Genomic DNA, 13,607 nt, shown 5'->3' with positions numbered 1-13,607 from the left:
GATAATTTAACCCTTTGCACTCGACGATTTTTTGGCTAGAGAAGAGTAGAAATTCAAAGATTCTCTACTACATAACTAACAATACCTTTTTGTGCAGTAGGTAAGGAATTATATAATAACAGAATTGTAGAATTATTTGATTTTGATACCTCGCACACTGTTACATTACATTAAATTTGATATATTAATTAATATCGATCTTCCAAATTTTATGAAATGGTGATTGAAGCTCACCTCTCGAGTGCAAAGGGTTAACATTGAATAAAATATTACTCTCAACGTATTTAGTATAATATACACGCATGAAACAATATATCCATTTTTATACCATAGAAGCAGTACTGAAAACGTTTTCAATATATTACAAACTCGAGCAATGTTTGAATACTGCGAGAAAAATATGTAAGCAAAGGATAACGTTTCGCTGCATATACAGTTTTACAATCCCTCTGCTTGTTCTAATCAAATATTTTGAACGAGTATCTCCATAATATTTTTATTTATTTTACTAGGAAATCAATTTTTACGTGTTTTCCTCCAAAGGTTGTTCTCGATTGACTTTTCCCCATGTATAAACTACCAGCTCGTACTCTCTAAGGCTTCTCAACCCAAGCCATGTCCTTTGATGCTTTAGTATCAGTGTGTTATCAGACCCTTAATGAAGCTTGCTCCAATGTTAGCAAAACATTGGAATACTCTTCTGAAAGAACACGGCTTGCACACACAGGCCACAGATAGTAACAACTTGTAGTATAAGAAGTTGGATGATGAAAGCCTTAAAAGTCTTAAAGCATTTTCGTTTACATCGCGTAAAAGGATAGTCCTACACCTGTATGTGTTCTCGGATCCAACAATTTAACGTTTCATTTAAACCAGACCAAACAAAAATAAAGGAAAAGAAATTTCTAAAATATTTTCGGAATATTTTTATGAAATGCAAATATATTTATCATATTGGGTTTTATAACACGATAAGAATTTTGAAGCAGAAATACTGTCATTCGATACCTCTACTTGTACATCTACGTACATTTCTTCAAATTTGCGTATGAAATCTTGGAATATTGAAAATTTTAATTAAATTTTCAATTTTCAAGATTCAAAATTTTTCTGATATAAAGTCTACAGTATTTGTTGAAACTAACACGAAGGAAAGTCAAAGACTGTTTATTTAGAAAAGAAAAACGCAGAGAATTATTTTATTTTGGTATTTTAAGCTCTGACATATTTTAAGACATTGTGTAGTTTTGTATATTGTCGTATTAGAGTAATTAAATATAATTTTATATCAAATTTCACAATTTTCCTGTGTGTGATATTTTAGGAAGTATTAAATAAAGAAAATAGTATATAATAATAATGCATACAATTCATATGTAATTTTTCTGTTCAATTATTTTTTGAGTAAACATATTTCTCTTAATTATGACAAGAAAATACTATTGTAAATTTGAGAAATTTAGTACCATTTCTTGGGTTCGTATAACACGGATTTGTATAACACGAAATTTTTTTGGAACTTCAGTACCCTGTTATTTCAGCAATACCTATATTTCATATATCATGCTATTTAATTAATTATTATAAAGTTCACTCACTTTAATATTACAAAATTATTAACCCTTTGCACTCGAGAGTCGACCTCAGTCGCCATTTAATCAAATTCTAAAGATCGACGTTAATTAATACATCAAATTTAAAATTACCTAATGTTGTGTGGAATGTCGAAGAAAAATCTACGTCTTCTCATTCTTTCTTTCTCATTTACCATTTTAAAAATATCGTCGTCTTTATGACAGAAAATCTTCGAATTACTATTTTTCTGTAACGAAAAAATCGTCGAGTGCAAGGGGTTAATACTACTTCTCATAGTAATTGTACAAAGTTAAATATTTCATAGTGCAGTGCCACTTTCGTTTATTTTGTTAAATCTAATAACGATATGAAAATTAAAAATGATTATTTTAAGTTATGATATATTTTGATTGAGCGAGTTATGGTGTTTCTGCAAAAAGACAATGACTCGTATAACCCTATTAATAATTTTACTAACAAACCAATTTTTTGCTTCAGGTTTAAGAATTATATTTCAAGTTTTATTCAATCACTATAGTTACCGATTTAAATTTTATATTATTTTTAATTTATCAAAATGATCTGATCATTTAGACATATGGAATAAATAGAGTACACAAATACAAACGTTTATTGAGCTACGACGAACATCTCGAATCTTTTATTTTTAGATAATATATGTATTTCTTATTTTTTAACATTAGATTTACGAAACCCGTCAATTTGACGGATGGGTGTTAGTGGTGGAAGGAATTTTAATAACAACAAGAAGAACAATTCTTTATTTAATAAGAAGGATTGTAAAATACCAATATAACATTTAAATATAATTAATTTCGCACAATTACTCAATGACACGACTTCTCACCATTATATCTCAATTACAACTAACATATCCGAAATCATGCTCTTTTACTTTTCCTCTCATAAATTACATTGACATACACAATTCACACACACCTCAATCATTACACGCATACTCATTTATCATAATAACCTGAATTCATTACACATTCCAATCCCATGCATACTTGTTCCACTCATCTCAACACATATATACCTAAAAATCTATGTGACCACTACCACAATGGGTTGCTCCAATTATGCGATGGTAACAGATTTAATTAACTTATATTAAGACTCTTAATATTGTAATTGTTTTTAAATTAAACTAATCGTTAAAAAAAGAAAAGACACGTGGTTTCCTTTATCTGTAAATTTGGCAAGTGTCCGTAGAAATAGGTATACAGGTAGTGTTCGTAAACCTAGTGTTAAATAGCTGTAATTTTACTAAATCTTATTATATTTTATTGTACTAAATGTATTAGTTACGAAAACGTAACTCAAATATTTGTGATTTAAGTAAAAATTAATGACAGATTAAATTGCATAGAATATACATTAAAATAATGTAATTATTTCAGGAAATAATAAACTATGGAAAATTATTTAATTGAAAATGGTAATAACAATTTTAAGAATAAGATAATTATTTTTTGCTATAATATATGTAACATCTGATCTAATAAGGAGAAATATTATGCATATATTGCGTTATTCGTTAGCAAAAAGTTAGAGTACAGACGTCGAAGGTCGAATTACACGTTTGTTCGATTTTTCTAACCGATTGTACGTGTATACGTATATACGTTTTATAAGTATTGTGTTTAAGGAAGGGTAAATAGCCTGGGATCTTCGACGTGAAAGCGTGGCTGAGTAATTTATTTTGGTATTGGAAAAACAATTTGTCTTATTACGACCTGAAGGACACATCATTGACAGAGAGTTTATCATGTAATATATTACATAAGAACAGAATAAAATAACTGTATAAAAATGTAAATATGAAATAGTGCTTTGAAAGATTAATTTGTTAAACGTTATATAAATTCAGAAATTCTAATGATGAATTATGTCACAATTATATTTACAGCATAAACAGTTCTAAATTTTTAAACACTATGATCTTGTACACTCCTCTTTTACACTTTTACTACATGAAACAATTTTCGTCTTTACAAATGCCTCATTTGAAGTAGTTTAATACATTATATTATTTAATATAATACTTCATAACTTAGTATACAATTTTTAAGCATTAACTAGATTAACTTATTTACATACGTATCTTAGAATAAATATTCTGCGTTAATTTCTCGGTTCAAATTGATTTTTAGTTACTTTCACGAGCAAACATTTTCAGAAAATTTAGTTAAATTATTTTTATATAACTTACGTAAATTATTATTGTCTATACAATTCTATTTTGTATACATTTGACTGCAGATAAACAATTAATTTTATTACAATTATATCTCTGGTAGTCATAACTTCAGTATGTTAAAATGGTACGAAACATAAATGTATGATTATGTTAAATATTATCATAATTATGTTTAGTAAATATTAATTTATTAAATATTAACATTTATTTGCCAATTGAAAGTTGTTGAACCAGATACGTATTACACGAAGACGAATAACAAATATGCAAATTTGTGCAGTCATACTAACGTGATTATTATAATAAAGCAATTGTTAAACGAATGTAGTTCTACACTGTGAATAATGAATGCTGATAAACGAATTGTACTGTATATTCTGTTCTAACGTATAAACTGACCCAATTGGTTTAGTAGACATTTCGAACTTTGTATTACAAGTTATCTTGTAATAGAATAAAATTTATATACATGAGGATACAAAACTCTTCTGTTATATTTTCCACACATTTTTAAGCTACTGCTATTAAGAACTTTTCCAAACTTTTCCACCCTCGATTAACACAGAATTTTGCTTCATTAATTTTTGTAATTTTTAAATAAAACTTGTATAGGACACAAAAGAAAATCGATTTTTCTGAACATAACTTAAGTATTTCTCATCTTCTAAAAATATGTAACTTCTCGAAAAATTAATGTTATGACTATTTATTAATACTATCAGTAATGACGATATAATAAAATAAATCACTTCCACGATATATCTTGGTATTGTGAGTGTTGGTTTCATGTATATGGATGGGAATGAGATAGAATAAGTGAAAGTCATTTGGCATGATATAAATATAATATGTGCGAGTGGGGTCTAGTATGAATGTTGTTAAAAAAATGTTTCGAAGGATGTGCCAGGGTAAAACAGTTACGTGAGAATTGTCATAGAGTAAACATGTGTTAACAAGAGTGAGAGGGAGAGAAAAGAATTTTCAAGATAGAGTCAATCTTTGTGTTTAAAATAGTTTATTTAGAATTGTTGTCAATATTTAAATATTATTATCGAAATATATTAATTTTTTGACTGTTAAAAAACGTGGAAGATATTGGTATTCATTTCTATCCACAGGTATAAATATAATAAAGAAGTTAGCTCAAGGTGGTATTTATGACAGCTTTAGAATGTTAAGTCTGAGATGTGATAAAGCAATAATAACAGTATCATGTGGATTATTATTACAGCAAAAACTCTTTCGAAATTTTCCCTTTAAATTTCTGAAATTTCTAAAATTTCTAAAATTCCGAAGATTCTAGTTCTAGAATAATAATTTTAAAATAACTAATTCAACCCTTATTGTAGTTTCCATTTTATGACATAAATAAATATTATGGAAAGAAATCTTTTGTGAAAAGAATTTACTCTTTATGACATTATGTAACATAAATGTTGAACATTTTTCATTTTTATTAATAGCTTTCTCACATTTCATAATATAACATAATATTCGTAATATAATTTTATTATTTCATATCAATATCATGGACCTATTTCTCTTTAAATATGTACGAAATGAGAATTATGTCAGTGAAATTATATTCGTCAAAATTGTGTAATTCATATGTTCTTAAAAGAAAAGCTAAGAGAAATTTGTTTTATTTTTGCTAATGGAATAAGTAGCTACTAATTATGTGTCTAATTATACTAAGCTAAGATTAATTCTCATTAATACGAATTAATACATTAATACATTAATACATTCTCATTAATACGAATATGACATAAATCATGTATCAGATTATTACTCGCATTGTTTACTAATAATAAACTAATTATTATTTGTTGAATTAGTATTAATTATTAAATTGAAGAATGAATCGTAAAATAAGTTATATTAAATTTGATCATTTCCTTTCTTCATGACTTTATTCAATATACTGAATTAGTAACAGTAACTGTCAAAAATAATTTTCACTACGTTTTTTAAAATTAATATTTTTTAATACTTACATTGTGGGTTTACAATTAATGTCAATCCAGAATTTACATTTTAAGTTGGAATTATGACATTTACATTTCACCCGTACAAAATTGACATATTTGTGAAATAAATTTAATAATTAAGCTATATTAAATAAAATATTATACAATTCAATCGATTAACATATCATAACTTTTGTCATTTTTACCATTTCTCTATTCACTGTACTTAAATTCGCATCGAGTAAAACATATTAGGAATAGCGCAAATATTGTTACAATATTAGTGAAGAAACATTCTTATCTCTTCTTGATTTATAGCATTTTTTCTAATTCATGTTTTTAAATTTGTATGAGAATGAATTGTGATCGATATTCCTTCAAAGATTGTCTCCTGCTCGTTTCCATTTCATTTAACACTTTCCTTTCCTTTTTCGAAAATTATTTTTTACTGGTTTTAGTTTTTTCCAAAAACTGCATTTCACAGGTTTCTGTTTTAATCTTCAGATATTTGGTTTTTAATTTCGTTTGTATCTTTTTCCAAAAAACTATATTTCACAGTATTCTGTTCTTTCCCTTTCATTTGAAAATTACATTTCATAGTCTTTATCAAATCCTTCATTCACAATATGTTTCTTTACCAGCTCGTATGTTGAAAGACGACATAAAATTGAGAAATTAATGTTTAAAAATAGTTTCATAGTTAAAGTTAATCAGATAATTGAGGTAAAGGTTAATTAAAGATTTGATTAGAAACAAAATAGAAATAAACAAATATCTTCTAATGTTTAAAAGATTAATAACAAATATACGTAAATGTAAATAAAATTTAATTAAAAAATATGCACACTAGTTCCATCTTATGAAAAACAACATAAAATTGAGAAATAAATATTTAAAAATAGTTTCATAGTTAAAGTTAATCAGATAATTGAGGTAAAGGTTAATTAAAGATTCGATTAAAAGCAAAATGGAAATAAACAAATATCTTCTAATGTTTAAAAGATTAATAACAAATATGCGTAAATGTAAATAAAATTTAATTAAAAGATATGCACACCAGTTCCGTCTTATGATGCAAGAATTACTAACTACTTGCCAAGTAAATTTACATATACTTTATGAATAATCGAGCAGACGTCATATTTATTTACGAAAAAGAAAGAAATTTCGCGATTACAATAACTGACTTACGAGATAGCTTCGAAACTTATCTTCGCGTTTCATTGACCGATCTGACTAGTTCTCTTTGTAAAACCGGAGAATACGCTTACGAGTGTTTCATTCGTGGAATTGTCCCGAAATTAACGAGTGTCATAAGTTCAACGTATGCCACACAAAGAACATCGGAAATCAGTAGAAAAATTATTGCAACTACACAAGGTTTGTAATAATTATGTTTTTCGACAATATATTATCGTATGTTATGTGTGACAGTTTATTCCGAAAATGGCTGAAGCTTTTTAAATCTCTGTAACATATTTCTCTCGTTTTAATTATAATCTCATACTTTTGTATATATTTTCAGGTAATTAAAATATTAATTGTTGTATATTGTGAATTCATGCAGGAAAATTATATTCCAAAATTATTCTAAAGACTGCAAGAAATTAATTTTAAAAGTTATGAGTCATTATTTTTTTCTTTGAGCAAAATGTTGAATTATTTGAATGGAAAAAGAATTTTATTTTCGTAATTAGAAGGCAAATTTAATCTCAATATGGAATTTAATTGAGTTATGTGTTATATAAAGAGCATTTAATTATATTCTTTCTTTGGTCGTACTTATGATTTCAAAAGTAGTAATACAATAGTAACGATTCTCTCTTTTGGGAGAAATAATTTTATTCAATTCTGTAATGAATAATTAAAATAAGTATGGTAACATTTCCTAATATGAGACCTATTGCTAACAAAGCACAATAACTTCCAATTGACGATACCTTTGTTAAAATTGGATATACTTTTTGAATCTGAAATATGTATTCTTTTACAACCTACTAGAAAATAGAGTAATAAAAACTCTGTTCTCTTTTTAGTCATGAAATAGTAACTAGGATTATGCAAATTGTCAAATTTGAAAAATGGATTCCTTATATGAGACTTATTTTATTATTTCATGAAATTTATTTTCTTGTCCTTTCTCACACATTCAACATATAATGCCTCTCTCTCTAAAAAAAGAACTAAATTATTAGTTAAGACTTTTTGCAAAATGTTAATATCTTTTAAATAGCGTTCAAAAATTCCTTCAGGGACAGCAAAGTGTTATGCCACTGTTTTACGCTGTATTCTCTTTGTACTATATACTCTCATTAATTTAACTGAAAATATGATACTTTTTCCACTATTTACATTTTTCAACAAAATTCTCTTAACATAAAACTGGATACCTAATATGAGGATCTCGTAATAAGAATTTATTCGTATTCAGAAATAATAACGTGTGAAATAGGATGCTTATCTAGCACCTATTACTTATACAAACTGAAATAACTAAATTAAAATAACTATAAATGTAATGTTAACTGTAATTTTATAATAACAATGGAGCAATACTAAATTTAATAATAATTATGTATTGAAGTAATTATCTATAGTTTGTATAACTTAACCAATCTATGATACCAACTATAAATTCGAATTTTACCTGTCAGGTAATTTTTATTATTCAGTTACAATGTATTCGTTGCAATTTATGCTTCCAAAGATAAGTACCAGTTTTAAAAATATTTATTAATGCAATTAAATATATTAAAACGCAGAATGTCATTTGCATGTCACGTAACATGCTTGATGTAGTTTATTATTCGAAAGTGTATATGTATATGTTCATTTTAATTTCAAAAGAATATTTTAACGTACAACTTCGAAATACTTTCATGTTCAATTTTTATTATAAAATTATAGTAATTATGATGATATTCAAAAATGAAACAAAATATTGTTATCAGATGCAGACTATGAGTAATACACATAAACAATCATCTTTTAACCTGCTTCTTAATAATGATCAATATTAACTCTTCATATAAATTCTTCGCATCTCTTATCAGATGCAATCAGGTAATTAATGAGGTATAAAATCCAACAATTTGACCCTCGTATGAACGAAGAATAATACAAATGTGTTTTGCATGTTCCTGAATATTCATACAAAACATTATGTTTATTTAACAGAACACGTATATTTTATACTAAATTGAAGATTTGAAGCTACGAAATTTAAGAAATTATTAAAATGAAAAATTGGTCAGATTGAAAAGTATGTCAGTATTAAATCTTGTTCAAATTATTTACTTAAATAGTTTTCAACTGAGAAGAAACGTATTAATTGTTTGTAAAATTAAGTAAATGTTGAAATAAATGGTAAAATTCCATACAAAATATTTGTAATAATATAAAAGGCCTATAAAATTAATTTATGTAGCAATATTAAAAAAATATAAATCTAAATCGTGGTAATAATAAATTAATATTATAAATTTAATTTACAGGATAACACAATGCTATTATAAAACTAATATTATGAAATTAAATAATATATCGGTAAATAGAACAAACAAAGTATTTAAAATGAATACCAGAAACATAAATATCTCTATAAAATGTCATAAACAGTTTCACACTATTCCAGCTACTCGTCTCTCACATATTTTGACATGTTCCTTATCAAACAAAGCTGTGAACTATAAGACACTTCAGATATAAAACAAAATACTATCAGCAAATTAAATAGCTGTATGCATAAGACAAAACGACCGAGAACTTAGCTCACGCTGTGTATACTATTGATAATATACGAAGCGATAACAACAAATAAATTATTTGTGTGGTTATCAATCGGCAATATTATGAGACATTTTGTGATAACACATTTGTTTGTATTCAAAGTATCAAACAGCTTGAATGGAAAATTCACCGATGTACGGAATTTGTTAATTCAATCAATTTGTTATTTTTGCATCAGTTATTCACGAGTTTTGATATTTTCAAATTTGACAATTGAATGAAAACAGTGTTTTCAATATTGTCCTGCAGGATGCGATGATCGTGTGGTAATGAAAAGCCTATAGCTTTCAGTTTCTGTTAAATATTCTAAAGAAAATTTATAAATTTTTTAAATGAGTATTTAATAAGTTATTAAAGTAAATACTTTAAGTATTAGTTTCTGGCATTCGAGTTGTATTAATGTGAATAGGAGAATACAAAATGAGGGTCTATATTGTCTATATTTGAATATTTAATACTATTTATATTTACTTATTATAATTACTTATTGTAATAAATATTTGAGTATTTTAAGCATATGATGTTTGATTTTAATAATGTTCTCTACTTTGTTTCATACGTTTTCATTATTTTAGTTGCATTGAAGAATTTCAATTATTGAGATGCTTCATTATTTAACAACAACAAAATATTACGTCTTCGTTCTAATAAAATGAAATTTGTAAAATTTGGAAGACCAGGTTACTTTACAGAAAAGGGATAAAAATAGAAACAAAAATAGGAAATAGAATTAATATGCGTATAGTAGTATGAATTTTAAAATTTATTTTCAGATTATTGTAAGGTCGATATTGTAATATTTTTAAGTAAAAGGTTTGACTTGTTGTGTACTTATCAATGGTACTATATTTATTAATTTTATGTATTAAATTCAACTTTATAGTAGCATTAAATTCGAAGAATATAATTTATAGCAATATTTACTCTATGTATACTTCAATTTGTGAATTTTAAAGTTCATTGCAAAATTAAATTTGACATTTTTAATACATTTTAGTAAACAATTTAATTATCTTTTTATTCATTTATCAGTATTACAATCTTTATGAAACTTATACACTATATATTAAATACAATATGTATTATTCACAGCAGTATATAATAAGCAAGTCATTTATCCAAGGCATATTTTAATTTGTTATATCCTAAATCTCTCCTCCACTTTACTTTTGGAAATGATAAAATATAAAGGTCAGGAGACATGACCTTTCCAAGGGCATTAATCTATCCAGCCACCATTGATCTTTCTGTTCAAACTTTACTCCATTCTACCAGGAATTCTCCACTGTTCCAACAAAATTTGGAAATGATTCTGAAAATTTAGTGGATCCACAATTTCACTATAAGTATCTCAAACTTGACAGTTCTTGGTACTCCTTTAATTTGTTTCCATGAATAGCCTAAATAGGTTTAATGTATAAAATTACATATAGTGAATGTATTAATGTCCCAACTAATCTCTACAATTTTCATTAAGTTAACCCTTTGCACTCGAGAGATGTGCTTTAGTCACCATTTCATAGAATTTGGAAGACCGATATTAATTAATATATCAAATTTAATGTAATGAAACAGTGTGCGAAGTATCGAAGTCTAATAATTCGACAATTCTATTATTATACAATTATTTATTTACTGCTCAGAAAAGTATCGTCAGTTTTTTAGTAGAGAATCTTTGAATTTCTACTCTTCTCTAGCCAAAAAATCGTCGAGTGCAAAGGATTAATCCTAATTTTACGAAACACGTAATTCTAAGAAAACACGAAGGATTCTATAATCGTATTATTTCTAAATTAAAAAACCAGAAACGAAAAATATATGTAAGCACCTCCTGACCTATACAGGCTCAGTTCCTTCTTCGCTAATACATAGTACGTTATTATATTTTCTGACATAGCCTCATTGTAGAATTCGTATTGCAAATAGAAGCGTTCCGAAGAATATTAAAGAGATTAGTCAGTCTACAACCTTCTTCATTTGAGTTCCAAAACTATTAACCCATTTGCATCATGGTTCTAATTGAGGTGCCGTATTCAGGCATCAGCGACGTTCAACTGACGACAAGCCCGTATCACCGAGCGCGTATCAGCACCTACTCATAATGATAGTTAACAGGATTTTCACGACAAAAGTAAAACTTGTTAAGAATATAATGAACCGATGTAGATGAGATGCTCACAAAAGGGATCAAACGTGATCTGTGACATATGAAGAATATTCAGCAACTAGTAACAGAAAAAGTCAGCTCGCGGATTATTCCGCGCTCGGTGACAGACGATTGTCGTGGTTCGCGGAATATTCCGCGCTCGGTGATAAACGACGGTCGTGGCTCGCGGAATATTCCGCGCTTGGATGCAAATGGGTTAAAGAATTAAAATATCTCTAGATAGTGTAAATTGGAGCAAATTTTTATGTGTCCCTGTGATATTATCTATGAAAAGGAAAATAGATTAGGAAAAAAATGTTAGTGCAATATATTACAATATAAATTAGAACAAATAAATTACCCTGAATGCATCATGCATATATTTTGTATATATCTTGTATACTTCAAGCATGTCATATTTAGATAAAGAACCAGCGTTTAATAATTAATAAAGATTTGACAACAGGAATAAACAGAATGTACCAACATCATTCCTAAAACATTCGACCTAATGGAAAGAGAAGCTCATATGAATCCTCGAGAGAGATATTGCTTAATTATTAATAAGTTTAATTACTACTAATCTCAGAAGCTTATAATTAAGTATGGAGATATCAACGAATATTATACTCAGAGAAAATTATTATCAAAGAAATCGATCACTTGGCTATTGTCTCGTATTTGAACATAACAGATAAAGGTAGGCAAGGGGTGCTACTATTTTTGGTGTTTGATCGTAATTTCTATTATAATATTTTATAATTAGTATTTACTTTCTCAATTTTTATCTGTTAATACTTAAAAACTAAGTTTTAATAGTTATTATTTAATATTTAATTTCTTAGTAGTTAGTGTTAAAAATTTATATATTTAGTAACTAGTATTTGGCATTTGATAATACATAGTATCCAAATATTCAGTATTTGTTAGTATTTATTATTGAAATACTTCGTGTCAACATTTTTAATAATTAATATTTATATACTATATATCTTTATATAATATACATACCAAATATCGAAACATTTCGTGTTTATTACTATATAGCATTAAATTTTTAGTAATTAGTACTTATTATTTATGAACATTTAGTACCCATGCTTTTAGTATTCATTAATATTAAATGTTCATATTCATACAAGTTAATATTTAATAATTACTATTTGAATATCAAATAAATGTAAATCTGCAGGTAAAATTCATTACAGTCTTGTAAAGAAAATATTGTAGTTCGAAAATGAAATTTTCATCGTTAAATAAAATAACGCTTTTCATATTTATATTAGTGTCGTACCTATTTAATACTCTTAATTCTTCTCTATTTTGTTTGTAACTCCAAATTACAATAATTTAAGTTTATAGATCCGACAATGCAACAGGTGTTCGTTCTGCAGCATTTTCTCTTTCAAAGAAGTTAAATAACCTTGTTATTACTATACCAATATTGCAAGTCACTGTCTTACCTCTGACATGAGTTTCCTATGCTTGAGAATTTCTTACACAAACACTTTGTATACGAAACTAAGTTGTTTGTATTTACTTAATATTATTAGTACTCTGAACTTAGAAAGAAACTTTATAAACAATTTTATAAACAATATAAATAACATATATATTTCTCACAATTTGCAATATTTTTCTATCTTGTTTATTTTATGGTCATAGAAAACATATGATTACGAAAATTATTATAAATTACGTGCTTACGTATACTTCAAGTTTTGGGAGTATAAAATTTAAAAAATTATTTTATACATATGTACTTTGAAATTATTGATGACTTTTAGAGCACAGGGTATCCAATTTTAATCTATAAATGATAACTACTTATTTAATTTGTAATAAAGAGGACCTCCAGTAATAATTGAACAATTATGGGAGTATGAAAATAACGTTTTGTGCT

At 26.4% G+C, this 13,607-nt stretch overlaps 1 protein-coding gene across 1 annotated transcript in view; it reads left to right on the top strand.

Moving 5' to 3' along the window:
• The first annotated feature begins 7,023 nt into the window (after positions 1-7,023).
• Positions 7,024-13,607, top strand: part of LOC108550074 (4-coumarate--CoA ligase 1) — a 66,825-nt gene continuing 60,241 nt past the window's right edge. Inside the window, exon 1 of the mRNA XM_017903679.1 lies at positions 7,024-7,149. The gene's annotated coding sequence lies outside the window, so the exon portion shown is untranslated. The remainder of the gene's footprint in view (positions 7,150-13,607) is intronic.

Source organism: Eufriesea mexicana, unplaced genomic scaffold (assembly GCF_001483705.2).
Source record: "Eufriesea mexicana isolate 0111107269 unplaced genomic scaffold, ASM148370v2 scaffold2467, whole genome shotgun sequence".
NCBI classification, from domain to species: domain Eukaryota; kingdom Metazoa; phylum Arthropoda; class Insecta; order Hymenoptera; family Apidae; genus Eufriesea; species Eufriesea mexicana.
Note: the sequence above shows the minus strand (reverse complement) of the source record. Positions and strands in the feature narration are given on the sequence as shown.